Here is a 19,700-nt window from a genome sequence, read left to right on the forward strand (position 1 = left end):
CTGATATACCCAGATTGCAACTGGAACACTGGTGACTGTCTCCCTTTCCGGTGTATTCCATGTTGGTTGGGTCTCCCAACCAGGCAAACCTCGATAGGTTGGATCTGCAGCCTACAACACTGTCGGATTCAGCGTTGGACGCTGATGTTACCATAGCCTCCTGTCTCGGAGGCAGCCCCATCATCATTGCTTCGCACGCAAAGAAAGACTTGTCACCAGGTTGCACGTTCTTCCCTCCGTTTGTTGCTGTCATCCATTTAATACGACCCGGCATGTTTGCACCCCAGTATGGGTCGATACCGGTTGCATGGTATTCTCCATTTCTGAAAACTATATCAGAGTAGATTGTGGGTTCTCCCAAAGGTACATGATTTTTCGGTGGCCATTCCATTGTGGTATCTTTCTCTGCACATTCACACTGAACTGTATTACAGAGTGCTACCTTACCATGACACTCTGTATAGTCAGTAAATATGGTAACACAAGGTTATAACAACTGGCAGATAGTTTGAGGGATTCATCTCCTTGCGTTATGTCCTCTTATTTGCGTAAAGTGAGCAATGGCCCCATTGGAGAGAGCTTTGGTTTTATACTCCGTGCACTTGAAACAACTTCATGGCTCATGTTTGCAAACTGAGTCGACCGTTGAATATGATGTGTAGAAAGAATGGTTTCCAGGGTCCCCATCGGCCATAGTAGCGACTGAGATGTAATCAAAGGCACGTATAGATTGAGAACCCTGCCCTGTTGCACAAGAAGGACACAATTTACACGGTCCACTGAAGTGTGTATATGCACACATGCAAATGGCACTCGGTACATAAGCACACATCTGTCGATACCACATAAACCGATCCCAGAGAGGCCCGAGTCTACAGGCAATTTGCTGAGATACACTTAGCGCCTCCAGTCCTCACACCCTCAGGGGGTAATATCAGTCCATTAGCCATACACACAAAAAGAACCCCACGTTGGTTAGATAGGTTTCAACAGAGACATTGCCAACCTCTGAAAAGCTCTCTGACAGCAACTCTCTTTGCTCTCTAATCAAACTCTTAGGGCAACCTAAGCTTAGCCCCTATCCTCGTAACTCCATCGAACACCTCAGGATACCACAGACTTCACTTTCACTAAGGCTATGGCAGGCTGGTACGACTGCCTCCTCTTGAAGGACAGGACCCTGACAGATTACGAGAAGGAAAAGCTGGACCGTGTGAACGTGAGAGCCGGCAGCGCCGAAGGCGGCCATGTGACGATAGGCCCGAAGGACAGTCTCTTCACCAGACCCATGTATGTGCCGTTAACGCACTACCACCATCTCGACGCCCTATTAGCCATCATGGCGTGCTACGTCTCCCCGGGAGTGAAAAGTCTGTACGACTATCCCGTGAGGCATGTTCACATTGAACCAGGGCAGCTGCTCCGTCACGCATCACAATCCCCTGTCAAGTCAACGTGGAGAGGAGAAGAGTAAGCAAAGTATAGATACGATAAGGGTAAAAGAGAATATTACCATCCTATTCACACTTCACCCACAAGTGGAAAGACACTGGTCCACCCTGGACTCGGGACCACAGCCAGCCCTCAAGACATGGACTCCACCGCCAGCTACCAAGACCTGAGGCTCATTTCAAAGCATTACACATTCACTGTACAGCATGTATGCACTATGGTGATGACACAGAATATGAATAAAAATCTTAACAGCCCTTCTCACAGTTCAGTGCCATGTTGTTACATTGACTATTCATCTCTACCGCTAGACCTGTCTTTCACTCCTCACTTTGCAAGGCATACCTCGCAGTGTTTCATATCCCACATAGGAATATGCACTCCCAGCACTTACAGAGACGAGTGGTAGCACCATGCATCACTTTCCCAACACTATTGCAGGTATAACTTTGTGTTTACATTGGGAGGGAGAAATGTAGCACATACCCCTGACAGACATGGTGAATTAGTCAGTCCTAGCAAGCAAAACTCCCGAATGCACTCTGTGACACTGAGACAGAATAGCATATTGTAGCCTAAGTCAGGTGCATATATTATAGACACAGAGATAGTTAGGCAGGGAATAGGAGGACAGTGTGTACGAGAGACAACCCAATAGACATTGGGGCGAGGTGCAGCAACTATTACCTACATTGGATAAAGCAGGACATTAAACCAACAGTAGGGGGGAGCGATGGGAAGGTACATTTCCAAACACACCGGGTGACAGGACGGTCAGGAATACTACTATCACACTCACCAGACAAAGTGTTCCTAACCAACAGATATGTTATTTATATAGTTTTAGAATACTTTTAGAAATAGTTAGTTGATTACGGGGCCACCTGGCCGTTCGCGAACAGGGCCCTTGGTCTGAATGTGGCGCGTGTGAGTTCTGGGGCAGGACGTTCCAGTGGTATCCAAATCAAATCAAATCAAAATCAAATCAAATTTATTTATATAGCCCTTCGTACATCAGCTGAAATCTCAAAGTGCTGTACAGAAACCCAGCCTAAAACCCCAAACAGCAAGCAATGCATGTGAAAGAAGCACGGTGGCTGGGAAAAACTCCCTAGGAAAAACTCCTGAGAAAGGCCAAAAACCTAGGAAGAAACCTAGAGAGGAACCAGGCTATGAGGGGTGGCCAGTCCTCTTCTGGCTGTGCCGGGTGGATATTATAACAGAACAAGGTCAAGATGTTAAAATGTTCGTAAATGACCAGCATGGTCAAATAATAATAATCATAGTAATTGTCGAGGGTGCAACAAGCACGTCCGGTGAACAGGTCAGGGTTCCGTAGCCGCAGGCAGAGCAGTTGAAACTGGAGCAGCAGCATGGCCAGGTGGACTGGGGACAGCAAGGAGTCATCATGCCAGGTAGTCCTGAGGCATGGTCCTAGGGCTCAGGTCCTCCAAAAGAAAGAAAGAAAGAGAGAAAGAGAGAATTAGAGAGAGCATATTTACATTCACACAGGACACCGGATAAGACAAGAGAATACTCCAGATGTAACAGACTGACCCTAGCCCCCCGACACATAAACTACTGCAGCATAAATACTGGAGGCTGAGACAGGAGGGATCAGAAGACACTGTGGCCCCATCCGATGATACCCCCGGACAGGGCCAAACAGGCAGGATATAACCCCACCCACTTTGCCAAAGCACAGCCCCCACACCACTAGAGGGATATCTACAACCACCAACTTACCGTCCGAAGACAAGGCCGAGTATAGCCCACAAAGATGTCCGCCACGGCACAACCCAAGGGGGGGGGCGCCAACCCAGACAGGAAGACCACGTCAGTGGCTCAACCTACTCAAGTGACGCACCCCTCCCATGGACGGCATGGAAGAACACCAGTAAGTCAGTGACTCAGCCCCTGTAAAAGGGTTAGAGGCAGAGAATCCCAGTGGGAAGAGGGGAACCGACAAGGCAGAGACAGCAAGGGCGGTTCGTTGCTCCAGCCTTTCCGTTCACCTTCACACTCCTGGGCCAGACTATACTTAATCATAGGACCTACTGAAGAGATAAGTCTTCAGTAAAGACTTAAAGGTTGAGACTGAGTCTGCGTCTCTCACATGGGTAGGCAGACCATTCCATAAAAATGGAGCTCTATAGGAGAAAGCCCTACCTCCAGCCGTTTGCTTAGAAATTCTAGGGACAATTAGGAGGCCTGCGTCTTGTGACCGTAGCGTACGTGTAGGTATGTACGGCAGGACCAAATCGGAAAGATAGGTAGGAGCAAGCCCATGTAATGCTTTGTAGGTTAGCAGTAAAACCTTGAAATCAGCCCTTGCCTTAACAGGAAGCCAGTGTAGGGAGGCTAGCACCGGAGTAATATGATCAAATTTTTTGGTTCTAGTCAGGATTCTAGCAGCCGTATTTAGCACTAACTGAAGTTTGTTTAGTGCTTTATCCGGGTAGCCGGAAAGTAGAGCATTGCAGTCGTCCAGCCTAGAAGTAACAAAAGCATGGATTAATTTTTCTGCGTCATTTTTGGACAGAAAGTTTCTGATTTTTGCAATGTTACGTAGATGGAAAAAAGCTGTCCTTGAAGCAGTCTTGATATGTTCTTCAAAAGAGAGATCAGGGTCCAGAGTAACGCCGAGGTCCTTCACAGTTTTATTTGAGACGACTGTACAACCATCCAGATTAATTGTCAGATTCAACAGAAGATCTCTTTGTTTCTTGGGACCTAGGACAAGCATCTCTGTTTTGTCCGAGTTTAAAAGTAGAAAATTTGCAGCCATCCACTTCCTTATGTCTGAAACACAGGCTTCTAGCGAGGGCAATTTTGGGGCTTCACCATGTTTCATTGAAATGTACAGCTGTGTGTCGTCCGCATAGCAGTGAAATTTAACATTATGTTTTCGAATGACATCCCCAAGAGGTAAAATATATAGTGAAAACAATAGTGGTCCTAGAACGGAACCTTGAGGAACACCGAAATTTACAATTGATTTGTCAGAGGACGAACCATTCACAGAGACAAACTGATATCTTTCCGACAGATAAGATCTAAACCAGGCCAGAACTTGTCCATGTAGACCAATTTGGGTTTCCAATCTCTCCAAAAGAATGTGGTGATCGATGGTATCAAAGGCGGCACTAAGATCTAGGAGCATGAGGACAGATGCAGAGCCTCGGTCTGACGTCATTAACCTGTTTGGGCTAGGGGGCAGTATTGAGAATTTTTGAAAAAATATGTGCCCATTTTTAAATGCCTCCTACACCTACCCAGTAACTACAATATGCATATACTTATTATATATGGATAGAAAACACCCTAAAGTTTCAAAAACTGTTTGAATGGTGTCTGTGAGTATAACAGAACTCATTTGGCAGGCAAAACCCTGAGACAGATTCTGACAGGAAGTGGATACCTGATGTGTTGAATTGACTTTGAGCCTATGCCATTGAAAAACAAAGGGGGTGAATTATATTCTGGCACTTCCTATTGCTTCCACAAGATGTCCCCAGCCTTTACAAAGTGTTTTGAGTGTTCTACAGTGAGATCTGACCGAATAAGAGCCATGGAACGTGATGGTCCATCATTCACCCTGGCGCGCGATTTGATGGTGGGTACTCTCATTCCGAAACGTTTTAAAAGAAAACCCAATGGTCCGCCTTGAATTTTATTCATGTTCTGGTTAAAAAAGGCCCTAATGATTTATGCGATACAACGTTTGACATGTTTGAACGAACGGAAATATATTTTTTCCGTTCTTGAAGTGAAGTGAAGTCCGGCTGGCTTAGATCATGCGCTACAACACGGAGGTTTTTCGACATAAATGATGAGCTTTTTTGAACAAAAATACATTCGTTATGGACCTGGGACTCTTTGGAAGTGACATCTGATGAAGAGAATCAAAGGTAATGGATTATTTATATAGTATTTTCGATTTTAGATTCCTCCAACATGGCGGTTAGTCTGTATCGCGATGCGTATTTTTCTGGCGCAGTGCTCAGATTATTGCAAAGTGTGATTTCCCAGTAAGGTTAATTTAAAATCTGACAAGTCCATTGCGTTCAAGAGATGTAAATCTATAATTCTTTGAATGACAATATAATATTTTAGCAATGTTTTCTAATATTAATTAATTATTTTGTCGTCATGACTTGACTGCCGGTATTGGAGGGAAACGATTTCCTGAACATCAACGCCATAGTAAAACACTGTTTTTAGATATAAATATGAACTTGATAGAACTAAAAATGCATGCATTGTCTAACAAAATGTCCTAGGAGTGTCATCTGATGGAGATTGTAAAAGGTTAGTGCATAATTTTAGCTGATTGTATGGTTTTGGTGAGGCATGTCTTTGAATCGACAATGCATTGCACACAGCTATTGTCAATGTACTCTCCTAACATAACCTAACTTTATGCTTTCCCCGTAAAACCTTTTTGAAATCGGTAAACGTGGTTAGATTAAGAAGATGTTTATCTTTCAAAGGCTGTAAGTTAGTTGTATGTTTGAGAAATTTGAATTTGTACATTTATTTGGTTTCAAATTTGCCGCTCTTGAAATGCACCTGCTGTTGATAGGGTGCGCCACAGGTGGCACGCTAACGTCCCAGGTAGCCTCAAGAAGTTAAAAGGTCATTTACCACCTTCACAAGTGCAGTCTCAGTGCTATGATGGGGTCTAAAACCAGACTGAAGCGTTTCGTATACATTGTTTGTCTTCAGGAAGGCAGTGAGTTGCTGCGCAACAACTTTTTCTAAAATTTTTGAGAGGAATGGAAGATTCGATATAGGCCGATAGTTTTTTATAATTTCTGGGTCAAGATTCGGCTTTTTCAAGAGAGGCTTTATTACTGCCACTTTTAGTGAGCTTGGTACACATCCGGTGGATAGAGAGCCGTTTATTATGTTCAACATAGGAGGGCCAAGCACAGGAAGCAGCTCTTTCAGTAGTTTAGTTGGAATAGGGTCCAGTATGCAGCTTGAGGGTTTGGAGGCCATGATTATTTTCATCATTATGTCAAGAGATATAGTACTAAAACACTTTAGTATCTCCCTTGATCCTAGGTCCTGGCAGAGTTGTGCAGACTCTGGACAATGAAGCCCTGGAGGAATACCCAGATTTAAAGAGGAGTCCGTAATTTGCTTTCTAATGATCATGATCTTTTCCTCAAAGAAGTTCATAAATTTATTACTGCTGAAGTGAAAGCCATCCTCCATTTGCGAATGCTGCTTTTTAGTTAGCTTTGCGACAGTGTCAAAAAGAAATTTCGGATTGTTCTTATTTTCCTCAATTAAGTTGGAAAAATAGGATGATCGTGCAGCAGTGAGGGCTCTTCGATACTGCACGGTACTGTCTTTCCAAGCTAGTCGGAAGACTTCCAGTTTAGTGTGGCGCCATTTCCGTTCCAATTTTCTGGAAGCTTGCTTCAGAGCTCGTGTATTTTCTGTATACCAGGGAGCTAGTTTCTTATGACAGATGTTTTTAATTTTTAGGGGTGCAACTGCATCTAGGGTATTGCGCAAGGTTGAATTGAGTTCCTCGGTTAGGTGGTTAACTGATTCTTGTCCTCTGACGTCCTTGGGTAGGCAGAGGGAGTCTGGAAGGGCATCAAGGAATCTTTGGGTTGTCTGAGAATTTATAGCACGACTTTTAATCTTCCTTGGTTGGGGTCTGAGCAGATTGTTTGTTGCAATTGTAAACGCAATAAAATGGTGGTCCGATAATCCAGGATTATGAGGAAAAACATTAAGATCCACAACATTTATTCCATGGGACAAAACTAGGTCCAGAGTATGACTGTGGCAGTGAGTAGGTCCAGAGACATGTTGGACAAAACCCACTGAGTCGATGATGGCTCCGAAAGCCTTTTGGAGTGGGTCTGTGGACTTTTCCATGTGAATGTTAAAGTCACCAAAAATTAGAATATTATCTGCTATGACTACAAGATCCGATAGGATCCACCTGGTATCCACCTGGTGGTAGTGTGGTATAACAAATAAATGTAATAACCCTCCCGTTGTCCCGGCCGGGTCGGAGCAACCCGCCGGCTCGGCCACGCGTTAGGAGCCGTTCCCCCGCGTCCGGGCCGGGTCAGAGAGACCCCCCCTCCCCCTGGCTGGGCCACGCGTTAGCCCTCCCGTTGTCCAGGCCGGGTCAGAGAGACCCCGGGGGAAGCGTCAGCAACGCGTATGTTATATCCCCCTCTGCAGTTGTCCGGGCCGGGTCAGAGAGACCCCCCCGGCTCGGCCACGCGTTAGCCCTCCCGTTGTCCAGGCCGGGTCAAAGAGACCCCCGGGGAAGCGTCAGCAACGCGTATGTTATATCCCCCTCTGCAGTTGTCCAGGCCGGGTCAGAGAGACCCCCGGCTCGGGCGCGCGTCAGCAATGCGTCGGCCACGCGTTAGGAGCCGTTCCACCCCGAGTCCAGGCCGGGTCAGAGAGACCCCGGGGGAAGCGTCAGCAATGCGTATGTTATATCCCCCTCTGCAGTTGTCCAGGCCGGGTCAGAGAGACCCCCGGGGGAAGCGTCAGCAATGCGTATGTTATATCCCCCCTCTGCAGTTGTCAGGGCCGGGTCAGAGAGACCCCCCCGGCTCGGCCGCGCGTCAGCAATGCGTATGTCGTAACCCCCTCTGCAGTTGTCAGGGCCGGGTCAGAGCGACCCCCCCGGGCCGGGCGCGGCGCGTCAGCGTGCAGTCGGCCGGCCGTAGAGAGGCTACTAATATTGCCAGGAAGAAGAAGAAGAAGAAGAAGAAGAAGAAGAAGAAGAAGAAGAGGAAGAAAAAGAAGAAGAAAAAGAAAAAGAAGACGAGGACGACGATGAGGACGATGGCGAGGAATACGACCCCGCCGAACGCGAGGCCGCAGCCGGCGCCTCGCCGCGGTCCCGATTTCAGCGCGGCTCAGGTCCTGGAACAGATAGCCTCCAGCGTCGACCGAGAAGACGAAGAAGACTTTTGCGATTCCGAAGAGGAGGACGTTTCGGAAGACGAAGACGGCGAGGAATACGACCCCGAACGTGACGCGGACGACTCGGCCTTGCGGTCGCGCTCTTCTTCTTCTTCGGAGGAGGAGGAGGAAGAGCGAGAGGGAGAGCGAGAGGGAGAGCGAGACACGGCCGCCAGCCGAGAGCGAGACAGAGAGCCAGAGCCAGAGCGAGAGGACCCGGCGGCGGCGGCGGCGGCGGCCGTCCGAGGCCGAAGGGAGACGTTGCTGTCAAAAAACGGCAAAATCAAATGGTCCTCCGCGGCCTATCGCGGCCCGGACCTGCCCCGCGCCGTCCGCCACCCCGGCCCCGCGGTGACGCCCGGCCCTACGGCCTACGCGGCGTCTCGCACGCTCGACATCGAGTCCACCTTCCGGCTGTTTGTCACGCCGGCGATAGAAAGGATCGTCGTGGACATGACCAATCTGCAGGGGGTGAGAAAATACGGCGACGGCTGGCGACCCATGGACTCGGTCGACCTGCGCGCCTACCTAGGGCTGCTAATCCTAGCGGGCGTCTACAGGTCCCGGGGTGAGGCCGCGGCCAGCCTGTGGGACGCGGAGAGCGGCAGGACCGTGTTCCGAGCCACCATGCCGCTCAAGGTCTTTCACAAGTACTCGAGGCTGCTGCGATTCGACGACCGCCGGACGAGACCCGCGAGACTCGCCGCCGACAGACTGGCGGCCAAAAGAGAGGTCTGGGACCTGTGGCAGGAGCGGCTGCCGGCCCTCTACAACCCGGGGTCCGACTTGACGGTGGACGAACAACTGGTCCCGTTCAGAGGTACCGCGTGCGTGCGTGCGTGCGTGCGTGTGTGTGTGGGTGTGTGTGCGTCTGTGCGTATCTGCTGTGAGTATCTGTGCGTATCTGTACGTACGTGTCCTATAGAGAGGTAGCGTCGGCGTGTAACGTAAACGCCGCGCGCCCCCACCAATGATGAGCCAGCGGTAGTATAGAGGGTAGCGGCATCAGGAGCAGTAGCGTCATCGGCAGCAGTAGCATCGGCAGCAGCAGCAGCGGTAGCGTCGGCAGCATCGGCAGTAGCGTCGGCAGTAGCGTCGGCAGTAGCGTCGGCAGCAGCAGCAGCACGACGCTGCTAATCTCCTTCCTCTCGACCCGGGGTCTGACTTGACGGTGGACCAACAACTGGTCCCGTTCAGAGGTACCGTCTGTGTATCTGTGTATCTGTGTATCTGTGTATCTGTGTAGTATAGAGAGGTAGCGTCAGCGGCAGCATCGGCGGCGTGTAACATAAACGCCGCTCGCCCCCCCAATGATGAGCCAGCGGTAGTATAGAGGGGTAGCGTCAGCGTCATCATCATCATCATCAGCATCAGCAGCAGCATCAGCAGCAGTAGCATCAGCAGCATGACGCCGCTCGATGAGCCAGCGGTAGTATAGAGAGTTAGCGTCAGCATCGGTGACGCCGCCGCCGCTAATCTCCTTCCTCTCCCTCTCCCGAAAGGGCGCTGTCCTTTCCGACAGTACATCCCCAGCAAGCCGGCCAAATACGGCATCAAGTCGTGGGTGGCCTGCGACGCCAAGTCCAGCTACGCTTGGAAGATGCAAGTCTACACCGGTAAGGCGGCCGGCGGAGCCCCCGAGAAGAACCAGGGCGCCCGCGTCGTCCTCGATCTCACGCAGGGGCTGCCCGCTGGTCACAACGTCACCTGCGACAACTTCTTCACCTCCTACGAACTCGGCCAGCGGCTCCTCGAGAGGAACCTCACCGTGGTCGGCACGGTGCGAAAGAACAAGCCCGAGCTCCCTCCCGCGCTGCTCCAGTCAAAGGGCAGACAGGTCTCGTCCTCCAGGTTCGCCTTCACGCCCACCGCCACTCTGGTGTCCTACCTGGCAAAGAGAAATAAGAACGTGCTGCTCCTGAGCACGCTGCACACGGAGGCCGACGTCAGCGATCGCCGCGACCGGAAGCCGGCCCTCATCCTAGACTACAACCGCAACAAGGGCGGCATGGACAACCTAGACAAGGTGGTCGGCATCTACAGCTGCAGACGGATGACTGCCCGCTGGCCCCTGGTCATCTTCCACAACATCCTCGACGTGTCCTCCTACAACGCCTTTGTCATATGGCGAGAGATCAAGCCCGACTGGATGCCTCGGAAGCGGAACGAGGAGGGTATTCCTGGAGCAGCTGGGAAAGGCGCTTGTCAAGCCCTTGATACAAAGAAGGCAGCGTCTCCCCCGCACCGAAGCCGCGTCCGCGCTCGTCAAAGTCCTGCAGGGTGCCGACCGCGACGCCGCTCCTCCGCCGGCCCGGGAGCGCGCCGCCGGCCCGGACGCCGCCGGCCCGGCCGCCTCCCCGCTAGTGGCCAGCAAGAGGAAGAGGTGTCAGCTCTGCCCGCCCAAGAGGGACGCCAAGAAACACACGGCGTGCTGCAGGTGTAAGAAATACATCTGCAAAGGCTGTTCCCACGCCTACTGTCACACTTGTGCCCTCTGGGCCTTTAGCCGAGACGGGACAGGGTGACCCGCCTGGGGACACGGGGAGTAGGCAGAATGGGAGGACAAAGGGAGGGTTAAAACATTTTCACAAAAAATTGCAGATTTCTGTTTTTGTCACCAAAAAGGATGACTCCGGTCATGCCGAACTAGCTACATTCTGGACAAGCCTAAAAAAACATTTTAAAACCATTTTCACAAAAAATTGCTGATTTCTATTTTTGTCACCAATCATGCCTCCGATTATGCCGAAATAGCGACATTCTGGACAGGCCTAAAAAAACATTTTAAAACCATTTTCACAAAAAATTGCAGATATTTTTTTTTCATTTTCGTGAAACAAAAACAGTGACCCTGGACATGCCGAACTAGCGACATTCTGGACAGTCCTAAAAAAATTATTTTAAAACCATTTTCACAAAAAATTGCAGATTTCTATTTTTGTCCCTAAAAACGATGACTCCAATCATGCCGAACTAGCGACATTCTGGACAGGCCTAAAAAACCCGTTTTAGAACCATTTTCACAAAAAATTACAGATTTTTTTTTTCATTTTCGTGACACAAAAACAGTGACTCCGGTCATGCCGAACTATCGACATTCTGGACAGGCCTAAAAAAACATTTAAAAACTATTTTCACAAAATATTGCAGATATTTTTTTATCATTTTCGTGACACAAAAACAGTGACCCCGGACATGCCGAACTAGCGACATTCTGGACAGGCCTAAAAAAAGAAATGTAAAACCATTTTCACAAAAAATTGCAGATTTCTGTTTTTGTCACCAAAAACGATGACTCCGGTCATGCCGATCTAGCTACATTCTGGACAAGCCTAAAAAAACATTTTAAAACCATTTTCACAAAAATTGTAGATTTCTATTTTTTGTCCCTAAAAACAATGACTCCGATCATGCCGAACTAACGACATTCTGGACAGGCCTAAAAAAAACATTTTAAAAACATTTTCACAAAAAATTGCAGATTTCTATTTTTGTCACCAAAAAGGATGACTCCGATCATGCCGAAATAGCGACATTCTGGACAGTCCTAAAAAAACATTTTAAAACCATTTTCACAAAAAATTGCAGATTTCTATTTTTGTCACCAAAAACGATGACTCCGATCATGCCGAACTTGCGACATTCTGGACAGGCCTAAAAAAAATATTTTAGAACCATTTTCACAAAAAAGCGCAGATTTTTCTTTGTTCATTTTCTTGACACAAAAACAGTGACTCCGGTCATGCCGAACTAGCTACATTCTGGACAAGCCTAAAAAAAACCATTTTAAAACCATTTTAACAAAAAATTGCAGATTTCTATTTTTGTCCCTAAAAACGATGACTCCAATCATGCCGAACAAGCGACATTCTGGACAGGCCTAAAAAAAACATTTTAAAACCATTTTCACAAAAAATTGCAGATTTATATATTGTCCCTAAAAACGATGACTCCGATCATGCCGAAAAAGCGACGTTCTGGACAGGCCTAAAAAAACGTTTTAAAACCATATTCACAAAAAATTGCAGATTTCTATTTTTGTCACCAATCATGCCTCCGATCATGCCGAAATAGCAACATTCTGGACAGGCCTAAAAAAACATTTTAAAACCATTTTCACAAAATTGCAGATTTATTTTTTTTCATTTTCGTGACACAAAAACAGTGACCCCGGTCATGCCGAACTAGCGACATTCTGGACGGCCCGAAAAAAACATTTTAAGACCATTTTCACAAAAAATTGCAGATTTCTATTTTTGTCACCAAAAACGATGACTCCGGTCATGCCGAACTAGCGACATTCTGGACAGGCCTAAAAAAACATTTAAAAACCATTTTCACAAAAAATTGCAGATTTATTTTTTTTCATTTTCGTGACACAAAAACAGTGACTCCGGTCATGCCGAACTAGCGACATTCTGGACAGTCCTAAAAAAATAATTTTAAAACCATTTTCACAAAAAATTGCAGATTTCTATTTTGTCCCTAAAAACGATGACTCCGATCATGCCGAACTTGCAACATTCTGGACAGGCCTAAAAAACCCATTTTAGAACCATTTTCACAAAAATGCACAGCTTTTTTTTTCATTTTCTTGATGCAAAACCAGTGACTCCAGTCATGCCGAACTAGCGACATTCTGGACAGGCCTAAAAAAAAACATTTTAAAACCATTTTCACAAAAAATTGCTGATTTCTATTTTTGTCACCAATCATGCCTCCGATCATGCCGAAATAGCGACATTCTGGACAGGCCTAAAAAAACATTTTAAAAACCATTTTCACAAAATTGCAGATTTATTTTTTTCATTTTCGTGACAAAAAAAGAGTGACTCCGGTCATGCCGAACTAGCGACATTCTGGACAGGCCTAAAAAAACATTTTAAAACCATTTTCACAAAAAATTGCTGATTTCTATTTTTGTCACCAATCATGCCTCCGATCATGCCGAAATAGCGACATTCTGGACAGGCCTAAAAAAACATTTTAAAAACCATTTTCACAAAAAATTGCAGATATTTTTTTTCATTTTCGTGACACAAAAACAGTGACCCTGGACATGCCGAACTAGCGACATTCTGGACAGTCCTAAAAAAATAATTTTAAAACCATTTTCACAAAAAATTGCAGATTTCTATTTTGTCCCTAAAAACGATGACTCCGATCATGTCGAACAAGCGACATTCTGGACAGGCCTAAAAAACCCATTTTAGAACCATTTTCACAAAAATGCGCAGCTTTTTTTTTCATTTTCTTGATGCAAAAACAGTGACTCCGAACTAGCGACATTCTGGACAGGCCTAAAAAAACATTTAAAAACCATTTTCACAAAAAATTGCAGATTTATTTTTTTTCATTTTCGTGACACAAAAACAGTGACTCCGGTCATGCCGAACTAGCGACATTCTGGACAGGCCTAAAAAAACATTTTAAAACCATTTTCACAAAAAATTGCTGATTTCTATTTTTGTCACCAATCATGCCTCCGATCATGCCGAAATAGCGACATTCTGGACAGGCCTAAAAAAACATTTTAAAACCATTTTCACAAAAAATTGCAGATTTATTTTTTTTCATTTTCTTGATGCAAAAACAGTGACTCCGGTCATGCCGAACTAGCGACATTCTGGACAGGCCTAAAAAAAACATTTTAAAACCATTTTCACAAAAAATTGCAGTTTTTTTTTTTCATTTTCGTGACACAAAAACAGTGACCCCGGTCATGCCGAACTAGCGACATTCTGGACAGGCCCAAAAAAAACATTTTAACACCATTTTCACAAAAAATTGCAGATTTCTATTTTTGTCACCAAAAACGATGACTCCGGTCATGCCGAACTAGCGACATTCTGGACAGGCCTAAAAAAACATTTAAAAACCATTTTCACAAAAAATTGCAGATTTATTTTTTTTCATTTTCGTGACACAAAAACAGTGACTCCGGTCATGCCGAACTAGCGACATTCTGGACAGTCCTAAAAAAACATTTAAAAACTATTTTCACAAAATATTGCAGATATTTTTTTATCATTTTCGTGACACAAAAACAGTGACCCCGGACATGCCGAACTAGCGACATTCTGGACAGGCCTAAAAAAAGAAATGTAAAACCATTTTCACAAAAAATTGCAGATTTCTGTTTTTGTCACCAAAAACGATGACTCCGGTCATGCCGATCTAGCTACATTCTGGACAAGCCTAAAAAAACATTTTAAAACCATTTTCACAAAAATTGTAGATTTCTATTTTTTGTCCCTAAAAACAATGACTCCGATCATGCCGAACTAACGACATTCTGGACAGGCCTAAAAAAAACATTTTAAAAACATTTTCACAAAAAATTGCAGATTTCTATTTTTGTCACCAAAAAGGATGACTCCGATCATGCCGAAATAGCGACATTCTGGACAGTCCTAAAAAACATTTTAAAACCATTTTCACAAAAAATTGCAGATTTCTATTTTTGTCACCAAAAACGATGACTCCGATCATGCCGAACTTGCGACATTCTGGACAGGCCTAAAAAAAATATTTTAGAACCATTTTCACAAAAAAGCGCAGATTTTTCTTTGTTCATTTTCTTGACACAAAAACAGTGACTCCGGTCATGCCGAACTAGCTACATTCTGGACAAGCCTAAAAAAAACCATTTTAAAACCATTTTAACAAAAAATTGCAGATTTCTATTTTTGTCACCAAAAACGATGACTCCGGTCATGCCGAACTAGCGACATTCTGGACAGGCCTAAAAAAACATTTAAAAACCATTTTCACAAAAAATTGCAGATTTATTTTTTTTCATTTTCGTGACACAAAAACAGTGACTCCGGTCATGCCGAACTAGCGACATTCTGGACAGTCCTAAAAAAAAAATTTTAAAACCATTTTCACAAAAAATTGCAGATTTCTATTTTGTCCCTAAAAACGATGACTACGATCATGCCGAACTTGCAACATTCTGGACAGGCCTAAAAAACCCATTTTCACAAAAATGCGCAGCTTTTTTTTTTCATTTTCTTGATGCAAAACCAGTGACTCCGGTCATGCCGAACTAGCGACATTCTGGACAGGCCTAAAAAAACATTTAAAAACCATTTTCACAAAAAATTGCAGATTTCTATTTTGTCACCAAAAACGATGACTCGGATCATGCCGAACTAGCGACATTCTGGACAGGCCTAAAAAAACATTTTAAAACCATTTTCACAAAAAATTGCTGATTTCTATTTTTGTCACCAATCATGCCTCCGATCATGCCGAAATAGCGACATTCTGGACAGGCCTAAAAAAACATTTTAAAACCATTTTCACAAAAAATTGCAGATATTTTTTTTTCATTTTCGTGACACAAAAACAGTGACCCTGGACATGCCGAACTAGCGACATTCTGGACAGTCCTAAAAAAATTATTTTAAAACCATTTTCACAAAAAATTGCAGATTTCTATTTTTGTCCATAAAAACGAGGACTCCAACTAGCGACATTCTGGACAGGCCTAAAAAACCCGTTTTAGAACCATTTTCACAAAAAATTACAGATTTTTTTTTTCATTTTCGTGACACAAAAACAGTGACTCCGGTCATGCCGAACTATCGACATTCTGGACAGGCCTAAAAAAAACATTTTAAAACCATTTTCACAAAAAATTGCAGATATTTTTTTATCATTTTCGTGACACAAAAACAGTGACCCCGGACATGCCGAACTAGCGACATTCTGGACAGGCCTAAAAAAATAATTTTAAAACCATTTTCACAAAAAATTGCAGATTTCTATTTTGTCCCTAAAAACGATGACTCCGATCATGTCGAACAAGCGACATTCTGGACAGGCCTAAAAAACCCATTTTAGAACCATTTTCACAAAAATGCGCAGCTTTTTTTTCATTTTCTTGATGCAAAAACAGTGACTCCGAACTAGCGACATTCTGGACAGGCCTAAAAAAACATTTAAAAACCATTTTCACAAAAAATTGCAGATTTATTTTTTTTCATTTTCGTGACACAAAAACAGTGACTCCGGTCATGCCGAACTAGCGACATTCTGGACAGGCCTAAAAAAACATTTTAAAACCATTTTCACAAAAAATTGCTGATTTCTATTTTTGTCACCAATCATGCCTCCGATCATGCTGAAATAGCGACATTCTGGACAGGCCTAAAAAAACATTTTAAAACCATTTTCACAAAAAATTGCAGATTTATTTTTTTTCATTTTCTTGATGCAAAAACAGTGACTCCGGTCATGCCGAACTAGCGACATTCTGGACAGGCCTAAAAAAAACATTTTAAAACCATTTTCACAAAAAATTGCAGTTTTTTTTTTCATTTTCGTGACACAAAAACAGTGACCCCGGTCATGCCGAACTAGCGACATTCTGGAAAGGCCCAAAAAAAAACATTTTAACACCATTTTCACAAAAAATTGCAGATTTCTATTTTTGTCACCAAAAACGATGACTCCGGTCATGTCGAACTAGCGACATTCTGGACAGGCCTAAAAAAACATTTAAAAACCATTTTCACAAAAAATTGCAGATTTATTTTTTTTCATTTTCGTGACACAAAAACAGTGACTCCGGTCATGCCGAACTAGCGACATTCTGGACAGTCCTAAAAAAAAAATTTTAAAACCATTTTCACAAAAAATTGCAGATTTCTATTTTGTCCCTAAAAACGATGACTACGATCATGCCGAACTTGCAACATTCTGGACAGGCCTAAAAAACCCATTTTCACAAAAATGCGCAGCTTTTTTTTTTCATTTTCTTGATGCAAAACCAGTGACTCCGGTCATGCCGAACTAGCGACATTCTGGACAGGCCTAAAAAAACATTTAAAAACCATTTTCACAAAAAATTGCAGATTTCTATTTTGTCACCAAAAACGATGACTCCAGTCATGCCGAACTAGCGACATTCTGGACAGCCCTAAAAAAACATTTAAAAACCATTTTCACAAAAAATTGCTGATTTCTATTTTTGTCACCAATCATGCCTCCGATCATGCCGAAATAGCGACATTCTGGACAGGCCTAAAAAAACATTTTAAAACCATTTTCACAAAAAATTGCAGATATTTTTTTTTCATTTTCGTGACACAAAAACAGTGACCCTGGACATGCCGAACTAGCGACATTCTGGACAGTCCTAAAAAAATTATTTTAAAACCATTTTCACAAAAAATTGCAGATTTCTATTTTTGTCCATAAAAACGAGGACTCCAACTAGCGACATTCTGGACAGGCCTAAAAAACCCGTTTTAGAACCATTTTCACAAAAAATTACAGATTTTTTTTTTCATTTTCGTGACACAAAAACAGTGACTCCGGTCATGCCGAACTATCGACATTCTGGACAGGCCTAAAAAAAACATTTTAAAACCATTTTCACAAAAAATTGCAGATATTTTTTTATCATTTTCGTGACACAAAAACAGTGACCCCGGACATGCCGAACTAGCGACATTCTGGACAGGCCTAAAAAAAGAAATGTAAAACCATTTTCACAAAAAATTGCAGATTTCTGTTTTTGTCACCAAAAACGATGACTCCGGTCATGCCGATCTAGCTACATTCTGGACAAGCCTAAAAAAAACATTTTAAAACCATTTTCACAAAAATTGCAGTTTTCTATTTTTTGTCCCTAAAAACAATGACTCCGATCATGCCGAACTAACGACATTCTGGACAGGCCTAAAAAAAAAAATTTTAGAACCATTTTCACAAAAAAGTGCAGATTTTTTTTTTTTTCATTTTTGTGACTCATGTCGAACTTGTGACATTCTGGACAGGCCTAAAAAAAATATTTTAAAACATTTTCACAAAAAATTGCTGATTTTTTTTTTTGATTTTTGTGAACCAAAATTGGTGACTCCGGTCATGCCGAACTAGTGACATTCTGGACAGGCCTAAAAAAAACATTTTAAAACATTTTCACAAAAAATTGCAGATTTCTGTTTTTGTCACCAAAAATGATGACTCCGGTCATGCCGAACTAGCTACATTCTGGACAAGCCTAAAAAAAAACATTTTAAAACCATTTTCACAAAAAATTGCAGATTTCTATTTTTGTCCCTAAAAACGATGACTCCAATCATGCCGAACTAACGACATTCTGGACAGGCCTAAAAAAAACCATTTTAGAACCATTTTCACAAAAAAGTGCAGATTTTTTTTTTCTTTCATTTTTGTGACTCATGTCGAACTTGTGACATTCTGGACAGGCCTAAAAAATATATTTTTAAACATTTTCACAAAAAATTGCAGATTTTTTTTTTTGATTTTTGTGAACCAAAATTGGTGACTCCGGTCATGCCGAACTAGTGACATTCTGGACAGGCCTAAAAAAAACATTTTAAAACATTTTCACAAAAAATTGCAGATTTCTGTTTTTGTCACCAAAAACGATGACTCCGGTCATGCCGAACTAGCTACATTCTGGACAAGCCTAAAAAAAACATTTTAAAACCATTTTCACAAAAAATTGCAGATTTCTATTTTTGTCCCTAAAAACGATGACTCCAATCATGCCGAACTAACGACATTCTGGACAGGCCTAAAAAAAAACATTTTAGAACCATTTTCACAAAAAATTGCAGATTTTTTTTATTGTCAACAAAAAGGATGACTCGGATCATGCCGAAATAACGACATTCTGGACAGGCCTAAAAAAACATTTTAAAACCATTTTCACAAAAAATTGCAGATTTATTTTTTTTCATTTTCGTGACACAAAAAGAGTGACTCCGGTCATGCCGAACTAGCGACATTCTGGACAGGCCTAAAAAAACATTTTAAAACCATTTTCACAAAAAATTGCAGATTTCTATTTTTGTCACCAATCATGCCTCCGATCATGCCGAAATAGCGACATTCTGGACAGGCCTAAAAAAACATTTTAAAACCATTTTCACAAAAAATTGCAGATATTTTTTTTTTCATTTTCGTGACACAAAAACAGTGACCCTGGACATGCCGAACTAGCGACATTCTGGACAGGCCTAAAAAACCCATTTTAGAACCATTTTCACAAAAAATTGCAGATTTCTATTTTTGTCACCAAAAAGGATGACTCCGATCATGCCGAACTAGCGACATTCTGGACAGGCCTAAAAAACCCATTTTAGAACCATTTTCACAAAAAAGTGCAGATTTTTTTTTTCTTTCATTTTTGTGACTCATGTCGAACTTGTGACATTCTGGACAGGCCTAAAAAATATATTTTTAAACATTTTCACAAAAAATTGCAGATTTTTTTTTTGATTTTTGTGAACCAAAATTGGTGACTCCGGTCA

The 19,700-nt window shown here is 43.4% G+C and overlaps 1 pseudogene; it reads left to right on the plus strand.

Annotated features, from left to right (window-relative positions):
* Positions 1-8,286: 8,286 nt before the first annotated feature.
* On the plus strand, positions 8,287-10,931 carry LOC115190834 (piggyBac transposable element-derived protein 4-like; annotated as a pseudogene).
* The last annotated feature ends 8,769 nt before the right edge of the window (positions 10,932-19,700 follow it).

The sequence above is a fragment of the Salmo trutta genome, unplaced genomic scaffold (genome assembly GCF_901001165.1).
Source record: "Salmo trutta unplaced genomic scaffold, fSalTru1.1, whole genome shotgun sequence".
NCBI classification, from domain to species: domain Eukaryota; kingdom Metazoa; phylum Chordata; class Actinopteri; order Salmoniformes; family Salmonidae; genus Salmo; species Salmo trutta.